The 12645-nt window shown below is 46.0% G+C and overlaps 1 pseudogene; it reads left to right on the top strand.

Annotated features, from left to right (window-relative positions):
* Positions 1-7160: 7160 nt before the first annotated feature.
* LOC147978387 (uncharacterized) lies at positions 7161-9561 on the top strand (annotated as a pseudogene).
* The last annotated feature ends 3084 nt before the right edge of the window (positions 9562-12645 follow it).

Below are 12645 nucleotides of genomic sequence, written 5' to 3' on the forward strand. Positions count from 1 at the left end.
AAACACGATGAAACTTCCTCTCCTATTTTTTGGGGAAATAGGAATTTATAGTATCTATAATAGGGTTAGCGGAGCCTCGTGAGCCCCACTACCTACTAGGGCATGCCAGAGGGGGGGCGCCCTGGTGCCTAGTGGGCAACTGCCCCCCTCCAGTGGGTCTTGGTTCCAGTAATTTTCATTTATTCTAAAATAATTCTCCAAAAAGTTTCTTGCAATTCTGAGAACTTTTATTTCTACACGAAAACAACACCATGGTAGTTCTACTGAAAACAACGTTAGTCCGGGTTAGTTTCATTCAAATCATGCAGATAAGAGTCCAAAACAAGAGCCAAAGCGTTAGGAGAAGTAGATACGATGGAGACGTATCACGTGATATTCGGAGCAGTAGATAAGGTAATACTTGTCGCAATGGAGGAGAGCGCTAACCACTCGGTGGATTCAAGGGGACCGAAAGAGAGGTGGAATGTGAGGTTCCTCCCTGCATCCGCAACCGCCAAGGCCACTGAGATAGAAGGTTGATCCGGAATGGCGAAGAGCGCCAGGAATTGAACAATGAGTGGTCGGTCATCAAGCTAAACTATTCAAAAAAAATGGGTGTCCATTCCTCTCTCCACCATCAGCAAATCCCAGACGGAAAATCGATTTGATAGGTTGAATGGCGTGCCAAAATATTAGCCTCTGGTCGTGGAGCAATGAGCGAAGGACTGCCCCTTAAGATATTTGTCCTTAATTAGATCCATTTGCTCATCAGGCACAGGTTCATCCGACGAGCTGATGTGATGACCAGACCCCCTAGTCCTTCTCATGCAAATGTCCCGCCATTTGACCATATGATATTTGTGCTTATCCACCTCACCTTGCCAAAAGAATTTGGATTGATATTTGTACATGTCCGCATGGGCTCCTTCAGGAAAATGGTATAGCCCCATCGCAAACGTAGGAAGGCTAGCCAAGGAAGATATAATGAGAATCGATTTCCCGGCTTTAGAAGTCAATCTTCCTTGCCATAAATCTACCCATGTCTCACCCTCTCCATCACCGGTCGCGGATCTCTCCAACAAACCATCGACACACTAACCGATAGACCGAGGTACCTAATAGGGAATGACCCCGGGAAGCAATTTAGGAGGTTGGCTATGGAGGATCGCTCCTATTGGGGAACGTTGCATGGAAAACAAAAAAAATTCTACGCACATGCAAGATCTATCCATGGAGATGCATAGCTAGAGAGGGGAAGAGCATTTCCATACCCTTGAAGATCGCTAAACTAAAGCGTTTACCAACGCGATTGAAGTAGTCATACACCTTCCTGATCCTTCCCGATCAAGTACCGAATGTATGACACCTCCGCGTTCAGCACACGTTTAGCTCGATGACGTCCTCGCCTTCTTGATCCAGCAAGATGGATGAAGTAATAGATGAGTTCCGGTAGCATGACGGCGTGGTGACGGTGGTGGTGAAGAACAATCTCCGCAGGGCTTCGCCAAGCACAACGGAAACTATGACGGAGGATAAACTAGTGGGGGCGGGGTCCTAGGGTTGTTTCTTGGAGAAAGAGCCTCCTCAAAGTCGGTTTAGCCTGCAAGGCAGGATTCCTTCTCGGACTCCAGGACTAGACGCCAGGGTCCCTGGGGTCTGGCCCCAGACGCCACCCCTGGCCTTTGCAAAACTCCTTTTGCACCTTCCTAAATCCTTGCGGGCTTTACCCCTTGTCCCAAATAAAGTGTTCTCATACCTGAAAATTTAGGGAAACATCCGAAACCCCTTCTGGTGAATTCCAGAACCCTTCCGGAGACCAAAAACTATTATCCCGTATATCAGTTTTTACCTCCGGACTATTCTGGAGCTCCTCTCGTCATGTTCGTGATCTCATCCAGGACTCCGAACAACATTCGACAACCAACATACATAACTCATATGATACTATACCGTCAACGAAGTTAAGCGTGCGGACCCTACGGGTTCGAGAATGATGTAGACATGACCGAGACGCTTCTTCGGTCAATAACCAATAGCGGGACCTGGATGCCCATATTGGTTCCTACATATTCTACGAAGATCCTTATTGGTCGAACCTTTATGACAACATACGTAGTTCCCTTTGTCCGTCGGTATGTTACTTGCCCAAGATTCGATCGTCGGTATCTTCATAGCTAGTTCAATCTCGTTACCAGCATGTCTCTTTACTCGTTCCATAATACATCATCTCGTAACTAACTCCTTAGTCACTTTGCTTGCAAGCTTCTTGTGATGCTGTATTACCGAGAGGGCCCAGAGATACCTCTCCGTCATATGGAGTGACAAATCCCGATCTCGATTCATGCCAACTCCACAGACACCTTCGGAGATACCTATAGAGCACCTTTATGATCACCAAGTTACGTTGTGACGTTTGATAACACACAAGGTATTCCTCCGGTATCCGGGAGTTGCATGATCTCATGGTCGAAGGAATATGTATTTGACATTAAGAAAGCCGTAGCAATAAACTGAAGGATCATATGCTAAGATAACTAATGGGTCTTGTTCATCACATCATTCTCCTAATGATGTGATCCCGTTATCAAGCGCAACACATGTCTATGGTTAGGAAACATTAACCAGCTTTTAATCAACGAGCTAGTCTAGTAGAGGCTTAGTAGGGACATTGTGTTTGTTTATGTATCCACACATGTATTTCAGTTTTCGGTCAATACAATTCTAGCATGAATAATAAACCTTTATCATAATTAAGGAAATATAATAATAACCACCTTATTATTGCCTCTTGGGCATATTTCCAACTGCTCCTGCTCCGAATAACACAGTACCATCACGTCACTTTTGGCGAAATTAATCGTCAAACACGACATCTCTTGGAAGCAAATATGGAGGAACTGCAAATTTATTATATCCATTGGAGTTCACTCCATATAAGGATGGTGTCATCCGCATATTGGAGGTGCGTGACTCCACCTACTGCAATCAACTGGGCCACCACCCGACACAAATGGCCAGCACATCTCCCTTTATCCATAATGGATGCTAGGCCATCGATAACAATATTAAATAAGAACGGAAAGAGTGGTTCATCTTGCCTCAACCCCCCTTGAGGGCTTAAAAAATGGATCCGTCTCCCTATTAATGTTAATGGCAGTATGCCCACTACTGACAAGCTACATAATGCGGGTAACCCATCTACCATCTAACCCTTTGCGCTGAAGGGAATCTCTCCAGAAATCCCAACTAAGCGTATCATAAGCCTTATTGAAATCAATCTTGAAAATACTGCCTTTTGATGTTTAGTCTTAACCTGGTGAATGATTTCATGTAGTGCCAGTAGCCCATCATGAATTAGATCACCCTTAATGAAGGCCGACTGGTTTGGATGGGTAATTCTAGCCACTATAGGTGCCTCCCTCATGGCGTGCGCCTCGTCTAGGATGCGGAAGATCACGTTAATAGCCGTGATCGGCCGGAACTGGCGAATGTCCATTGCCCAAACTTCTTTGGAGATCAACGTAACCACTCCATAGTTAAGGCGGGATGCGTCGAGCACCGCATTATACAAATCTCGGAATATAATCATCACCACCCCTTTGATGATCTTCTAGAATTTCACAAAAAAACCGGACAGGAAGCCCAACCGGGCCCAGGGCAGAGTCGGGTTTCATCAAGTTCATTGCCGCTTCAACTTCTAGAAAAGGCTCCATGAGCCTCAGCCGCCCCCCTCTGAGACCCACATCTCGAAGACTCACCCCAGCCCATTGTTGACTGTTCAAAAGGTTTTTGTAAAAACCATCAATGTGAGAGTGGATCTCCACCTTATCCTAAAGCATTGTGACACCATCCCAAAGGACCACAACCGAGGATCACGATGACGGCCATTGGCAATAGCCTCGAAGTATGCCGTGTTGGAGTCACCCCTAAATGTCAAATTAAACGACCCTAAGATGACAGTAAATCTCATCGTTTCGAAAGAACGTCATGATGCTATCCTCGAGAGCACATCTCTCCATCCATTCCTCCGGATCTAGACCCGCCGTGGTTGACCGATCATCAAAGGACTTGATGGCCACAAGGAGCCCCACCTTGCGGATCCTCGAGTCTGGCCTAGGTTGCCCCCCCCAACCCCGCATGAATTGCACGGATAATTTGGTACAGTGATGCCAAGTGTATAACACCGACATCGATTGGTGGGGGAGTCGAGCGCCTCGAACCACTTGGACATCACCGCCTCGGCAAAACCCGGCTGGCATTACCCGAATATATAGCTCGAGATGGAACTATGGCGGTGGCCGAGGACTAGTTTCCCCGGATGACAACAAGGGGACATGATCTGACCAGGGGCGGTGCCAGCGCCAGGAGGCTGTGCATTCAAATGCACTAATGTTTTTTAAATGTCTTATTTTCTTGCATAAATACGAATAAAATTAAGCTTGCAATCAGAAAAATTATGGGGTCAGCTGACCCCACATCGTACATGTAGAATCGCCCTGGATCTGCCCTAACCCTCCTAGTCAGTAGTCACTGCCCGAAGAGCTGCTAGGGGAAACTTATGTTCCCTTCAAACGCAACACCCATAGTATCGTAGTGCTAAAACTCTAATCTTTGCCTATTTTGCTCTTTGAATTTTTTTTGAACGCCATCTTCAAAATGCTGAGCAGACAACTTGACCGAGTCTAAGCCATCAGCACACACATGTCACGCCTTCCTCCAATTCGACGGACAGCGAGTCGCCGGCTCTAGACTCCCTGACAAGTGGACCGGCGAACGATGATGACGTGGACGATGAATAGTTATTGTGAGCTGTAGCGTGGGTGTGTCCCACCTGTAAGTGTAGAGTGGTATAACTAGGAGATGAGCAGTGGTGCTCGGGGTGTGTTGTAATTGAATCCTGTGAACCTTCTCATCTTTTCAGCTGATAATCTCATCCCCTTTTGTCTGATATCTCATCCCCTTCTCCAAGCTATCCTCTGATCCTTAGATGTCCAGATCGGGACACCACAACACACTCTATGCTCGATCCAGTTTAGTATCCCAAACATTAAATGGTAGTGATATATGGCCCTGGAAACTGATCGAACTTACTAATTCCTATAGTAGTATATGTGGACCCAGAATCAATCTCCAGCGTGTAGATATCTCCATCAAAAACACACTCATCTCCTCGACCCCAAAGTTAATGCCCAATACTTATCATTACACAAAGAAAGGAAGTAATTAATGCATCAATTAATGAGAAGCGAGTATAGGACTCGAGAGCATATCCATCCAAGAGCGTTCACCTATAAAAACACCCCTGCTCGATGAATCCATCCTGTGCCTTCCGAGACTGTATTCTGTTGCCTTTTGAGCAAGCACTCTTGCTCGATCGATCGATCGACCGATCCCGTGCCTGGCCACTGGTTGGCGAGCATCTTACGCAATGGCAGGTCGCCCGTTGCTGGTCCCGGCTGTCATGCTGCGTCCTCCTGGACCGGCGTTGGGCTCGAGGGCCTCGCTATACGTCGGCGACCTAGATGATGGCGTGGCGGAGGGGGATATCTACGCCCTGTTCTGCCAGGTGGCGCCCGTGGCGTCCCTCCGTGTCTGCCGGGACGTCACTGGCAGGTCACTTGGTTATGCCTACGTGAATTTCTACAGCCGGGAGGACGGTGAGTTTGGCTTCATCTCATTTTTTTTTCTTTTTTTTTGGGTTGTCTTTGTCTCTTTGCATGTTCATCTACTCAGGCTTGGATTGGGGATACAAAGAACTTACGAGGATGCGTGGTTTTAGATCTTGGTTGTGAAGTCTGTGATTTACTAGATTTCCCATACAAGATGTGGCACACCATCGGTTGAAGTTCTATTCTGGCATTTTCTTGTTCTGGTCAACAGAGGCGAGGGTCTTTTGATGGAACGCGTGTAGATAGTGTGTTGACCTGCAGTTTATAGAACAACGTGTCACTAACATAAGTAGTGTTGGAATCCGTAACCGTTTCGGGTTTGCGGAATCTGATCCTAACGGAATCGGGCTCGGAATAGGATAAATGATTGGCAAAAGCCAACGGACACACACAGTGGTTGCAATTAAACGTGTGTTTACCTACATACCATATATTTTTGTCGTAAAAGAAATTGACATGTTCCTATTATTGGTGATGTCTTTCTTATTCAGGTCGTAACACTTGAGAATTGAATCACAAGTTGAATTGTAGTTTGTTGTTAAGTTAGGTTGGTTGTTTTCAAATTAGCCAACATTAATTGCTGTTTGTGTCTGAGTGAAAGGCTTCGTACACTGCTTGTGTTTATTATGAACAGACGAGAATAGGAATTTGGGCTAAAATCCTGTTAAGAGTTCTCCATAGATTGTGCACCATGGGGTAGAAAATCGCCGTAGATAATATAGTGTTGTCGGAATCCGACTCAGAACCGGATGTATGATTTGGGAAAAATAAGTAGACACACACAATTGTTCCAATTAATATGTGTTTATCTGTTCGCTGAGTTATGCCGTAAACGAAATGACATGTTCATATTACTGGTGGTTGTCTATCTTATTTATGGTGTAACATTTGGGAGTTGAATCGTTAGCGAGAGGAATTGTAGTTTTTATTAAATTAGGTCACATGATTTGTTTTCAAGTCAGCCAAGATTGATCATTGTTACCAATGAGGGAATGACTTCATAGATTGCATTTGGCGATTAGGAAGAGAATGGAATTTTGACTAAATCTCGGTAAGACTTCTTTATAGATTGGGTTTATGCACATTCCATAAAAAAAACCAAGACCCTCGCTTCGATAGATCACAACAAGAAATATAACTTCAAGGCACTGTAGATTAGGAAGAGAATGGAATCGGCAGTTTGTAGATTGGGGAGATAATGGAATCAGCAGTTTGTAGAACATGCTGCCGAGCACTGACATCAGGGTTAGAATCCGTAACCGATTCGGGTTTCCGATATGGCAAAAAATCTTTGTGGAAACAAATGCTGTCGGAATACAACTTAGAGTGGACCGGCGAACGATGATGACGTGGACGATGAATAGTTATTGTGAGCTGTCGCGTGGGTGTGTCCCACCTGTAAGTGTAGAGTGGTATAACTAGGAGATGAGCAGTGGTGCTCGGGGTGTGTTGTAATTGAATCGTGTGAACCTTCTCATCTTTTCAGCTGATAATCTCATCCCCTTTCGTATGATATCTCATCCCCTTCTCCAAGCTATCATCTGATCCCTAGATCTCCAGATCGGGACACCACAATTGGTAATCAGAGCCTGTGATTGCTCCCCTCGCGCTCACAATCCGAGATCAATCCGTAAAATTCCACTGCGAAAGGTGCCTTGATTTGCTTCGGCTCATTGGCTCGAAATCCTTAGCAGGGTTGGATTCGATTCAGGAGAGCCGCGACGGCGCTGTCCAAGATCACGAAGCCCTCGGCGCAGACGGAAATTTTGTTGGGCACAATGGAGAAGATGCAGGCGACGTTGGATGAGATCCTGACCCGCTTCACCGCCACGGATACCAGCGTCAAGACCGTCTCCGAGGAGGTCATCAGCCTGCGCAAACAGGTAGAGGAGTTTGGCGATGAGATGGACCACATCAAGCGCCGCGTCCACGACACCGGCAAGTCAACCCCATCGTCCTCGTCCGCGCTGCATCAGGAGACCGCTCCGCCACCTGCCGACAAGGGCCATGGAGTGCCGCTGCTCGTCAATAATCATCCGCCGCTGCTTGGAACTCCTCAACAGCAGCCGTCCGGATTTCACACCGCGCCATCATCACCACATGAGCAGGATGTGCGGCCCACCCTCCACGCCCAACCAGATCAGGAGGAGTACCGGCCGCGTCAACCACGCCATGATTTTCCATGTTTCCATGGTGAGATGCCCCTGCTTTGGATAGACCAGTGCTTGACTTATTTCGAGATGTACCGAGTGCCTGTTCATCACTAGGTCAGTACTGCTACTCTGTACTTGGATGGATTTGCTGCGATGTGGTTTCAGGCATATAAGCGTTTGCATAGACGTCTCACTTGGGATGAATTCACGGGTGCTGTGGTGACTGAATTTGGGCATGACGAGTATGATGTTCAGATGACTAAGTTGCAGCAGTTACGGCAAACCACTTCTGTGAATGAATATAAGGCCCAATTTGAAGAGTGTATGTATCATTTGCTTTCTCTGGATCCAACCATGAGCACTCGCTGGTTTGTCTCTCAGTTTGTCTTTGGATTACGAGATGAGCTTCGTGGACCTGTGAGATTGCAGGCTCCTACTAGTGTTACTTGCGCTGCAGCTTTGGCAAAAATTCAGGAAGAAGAAGTGGAACACATACGACCCAGAAATCGTCCCGCAGCTCCAACAAAACATCCACCACAACCTGTAGCAGTGTGGTGCATACACCAGCTCTGGGACGAACAGAATTGCCTCACCGTCAGGGCAATGATGACTTTAACAGGGAACCGCAGATCCGTGATTTTCGGCGCGCCAATGGTCTTTGTTTTAAATGTGGGGATAAGTATTCCAAAGAGCATCCGTGTAAAAGATCAGGTCAGCTACTCACTATTGAAGTTGGAGAATTTGGTGAAGTATTATCAGATGATGCAGTGGTTGCCCTAGATCTCTTGGAAGAAACAACAATACCCGCTACTTGCTATCATCTTTCTGTGCATGCTCTCGCGGGAACAGAAGCTTTGGAAACAGTTCGCATTCGTGCTTTGGTGGGAAATCAGGTGATGCTCTTGCTTATTGACTCTGGCAGCACACACACGTTTGTAAATAAGAGCTTTGCAGAGTGTGCTGGTTGCACTATTCAGTCAGTCCCAATAGTTTCAGTTAAGGTAGAAAATGGACAAATTTTGTCATCTGATGCTCAAGTACAAGGGTTACAGTGGTGGACACAAGGATCTACATTTGTAACTGATATGAGGGTCCTGGAGCTTGGGGCCTATGATGCCATATTAGGCATGGACTGGCTAGAGCAGCTCAGTCCTATGATCTGCCATTGGCGTCAGAAAACATTAACATTCAATTATTTGGGAAAATCTATTACACTGCAGGGTGTCCTTTCTAAACCACAAGAGTCACTCCGGGAAATGTCTGTGGAACAGTTAAATAAGTGGATTTCGGGGAATGAGGTCTGGGCCATGGCTATGATTGATCCTATACAGCAAACAACAGAATCTGTACCCAACATAGTGCAATCAGATATGCAGTCTTTACTCGAGGAATACCATGATGTTTTTGATCAGCCCACTACTTTGCCACCGCATCGTGCCTTGGATCATTCGATCTCGTTAGAACCAGGAGCTCATCCAACAAACAGTCGCCCCTACCGGTACTCTCCATTGCAAAAGGACGAGATCGAACGTCAGGTCTCGGAAATGCTTGACAGAGGGGTGATTCAGACAAGCATGAGTCCGTTCGCGTCTCCGGTGCTGTTAGTTAAAAAGAAGGACGACACATGGCGATTTTGTGTTGATTATCGTCGCTTGAATTCCATAACTTTGAAGAACAAGTTTCCCCTACCGGTCGTTGATGAGTTGCTGGACGAATTGGCTGGCACTAAATTTTTCTCCAAGTTAGATTTACGCGCATGATACCATCAAATTCGCATGAGGCCAGAGGATGAAGAAAAGACAGCCTTTAAAACACATCACGGCCACTTTCAATTCCGAGTGATGCCATTTGGATTAACGAATGCGCCAGCCACATTTTAGTGCATTATGAATCTCATTTTTGCTAAATACCTCCGCAAGTTTGTGATAGTCTTCCTGGACGATATCTTGGTCTACAGTTCATCTTGGGCAGAGCATTTAGAGCATCTGCGTCTGGTGTTCGAAACACTTCATCAGGCTCAATTCTTTGCTAAGTTATCCAAGTGTTCTTTTGGGCAGAACAGTATTCAGTATCTTGGCCATATTATCTCTGATTCCGGTGTTGCAACCGATCCCGAGAAAACAGTGGTGATGGAACAGTGGCCAATTCCTAAGACAGCAACTGAACTACGAGGATTCCTTGGCCTAACAGATTATTACCGTAAATTTGTTAAACATTATAGTCTGATTGCTAAACCACTGTCTCAACTTCTGACCAAAAAGGGTTTCTACTGGAATGAACAAGCAACACAAGCATTTCTTGCTCTGAAACAAGCTATGGCACAGGCACCTGTCCTGGCATTGCCCAACTTTTCCGAGCCCTTCACCGTGGAAACTAACGCTTGTGACACTGGAGTGGGGGCAGTGTTAATGCAGAAAGGGCATCCAATTGCATACATGAGCAAGGCTCTTGGGATACTTAACTGTAAAATGTCCATCTATGAAAAAGAATTCCTTGCTGTGATTATGGCTGTGGATAAGTGGCGTCCTTATTTACAGCGCGGCCCATTTCAGATAGTCACCGATCATAAGAGCCTCTGCAACCTAGAGGATCAAATTTTGACTACTGATTTGCAACGCAAGGCAATGGCCAAGCTCGTGGGTTTACAGTTTCAGATTAAGTACAGAAAGGGCAGTTATAACGGTGCTGCCGATTCCTTGTCTCGAGTGGGCCATTTATTGGAAGCACATGCCAATTCCACCTTGCAACCTGATTGGGTCCAGGAGGTTTCCAATTCCTATGTCACTGACACAGTGGCCACTCAGTTATTACAAGAATTGTCAATTCAATCTCCTAATGCAAAAGGTTATGCATTGAAGAAAGGCCTAATTACTTACAAAGGCAGAATGTATATTGGTGCAAATCTTGCCCTACAAACTAAGCTGATAGCAGCTCACCATGATACTGCAGTGGGAGGCCATTCAGGTATTCAAGCCACATACCACAGATTGAAGCAGCTGTATTATTGGCCAGGTCTTAAGGTTGCCGTGGAAAATTATATCCATCAATGTATAGTGTGTCAACAAGCAAAACACACTAATACAAAACCAGCTGGCCTTCTGCATCCCTTGCCACCCCCGACAGTCCTTGGACTGAATTGACAATGGATTTCATCGAGGGTCTTCCTAATTCAGAGGGTGCAAATTCAATATTGGTGGTCGTTGACCGCTTAACAAAGTATGCTCACTTTCTGCCCTTGCATCATCCTTTCACAGCAACTTCAGTGGCCAAAGTTTTCCTGGATACTGTGGTGAAACTACATGGTATTCCCAAAACCATTATCTCTGATCGTGATAAGATCTTCACTAGTAAGTTTTGGAGAAACCTGCTGCAATCCATGGGTATTGAGCTCCACTACAGCACCGCTTACCATCCGCAAACCGATGGTCAGAGCGAACGAGTAAATCAATGTTTGGAGCAGTATCTTCGTTGTGCTGTACAAGACAATCCTCGTCATTGGCGTCGTTGGCTATCCATGGCAGAGTTCTGGTACAATTCCAGTTTTCATACTGCTCTTCAATGCTCACCATTCCAAGCTTTGTATCACATTGCCCCAAATTTTGGAGGAATGCCTAACCTTACCGTGTCCAATGACTCGCCAGCTGCTAGTGTTGTTATCGACTATAAGGCACTGACTGAACTTTTGCGTGCTCAGCTGATACGAGCCCAACAACTCATGAAGAGCTATGCTGACAAGAACAGGACTGAACGTCAGTTTCAACCGGGTGATCAAGTTTTGCTGAAACTCCAACCTTATGCCCAACAAACAGTGGTCAATCGTCCATATCCCAAATTATCCTACAAGTATTTCGGTCCATATATTGTTCTGGAGCGCATTGGTGCTGTCGCATACAGACTACAATTACCAGTTTCAGCTCAGGTACACCCAGTCTTTCATGTGTCCCAATTGAAGCCATTTACTCCAAACTACACTCCTGTGTATACGGATATTCCTGCCGTGCCGGATTTGACAATAGTAGCACCGGTACCTGTTGCAATCCTTGATCGTCGGATGGTACGCAAGGGCAATGCAGCAGCACCTCAAGTTCTCATTCAATGGGCACATGTTCCTCCAGAGTGTGCTACCTGGGAGGATTACTATGTCGTCAAAAGCAGATTTCCTGAAGCTCTTCTGTGGGACGATGAGCAAGCTCAAGCGGGGGGCAATGTCACGCCTTCCTCCAATTCGGCGGACAGCGAGTCGCCGGCTCTAGACTCCCTGACAAGTGGACCGGCGAACGACGATGACGTGGACGATGAATAGTTACTGTGAGCTGTACGTGGGTGTGTCCCACCTGTAAGTGTAGAGTGGTATAACTAGGAGATGAGCAGTGGTGCTCGGGGTGTGTTGTAATTGAATCCTGTGAACCTTCTCATCTTTTCAGCTGATAATCTCATCCCCTTTTGTCTGATATCTCATCCCCTTCTCCAAGCTATCCTCTGATCCTTAGATGTCCAGATCGGGACACCACAACACACTCTACGCTCGATCCAGTTTAGTATCCCAAACATTAAATGGTAGTGATATATGGCCCTGGAAACTGATCGAACTTACTAATTCCTATAGTAGTATATGTGGACCCAAAATCAATCTCCAGCGTGTAGATATCTCCATCAAAAACACACTCGTCTCCTCGACCCCAAAGTTAATGCCCAATACTTATCATTACACAAAGAAAGGAAGTAATTAATGCATCAATTAATGAGAAGCGAGTATAGGACTCGAGAGCATATCCATCCAAGAGCGTTCACCTATAAAAACACCCCTGCTCGATGAATCCATCCTGTGCCTTCCGAGACTGTAT

This window comes from Triticum urartu, chromosome 3A (assembly GCF_056163025.1).
Source record: "Triticum urartu cultivar PI428250 chromosome 3A, HENAU_Tu73, whole genome shotgun sequence".
Taxonomy (NCBI): Eukaryota; Viridiplantae; Streptophyta; class Magnoliopsida; order Poales; family Poaceae; genus Triticum; species Triticum urartu.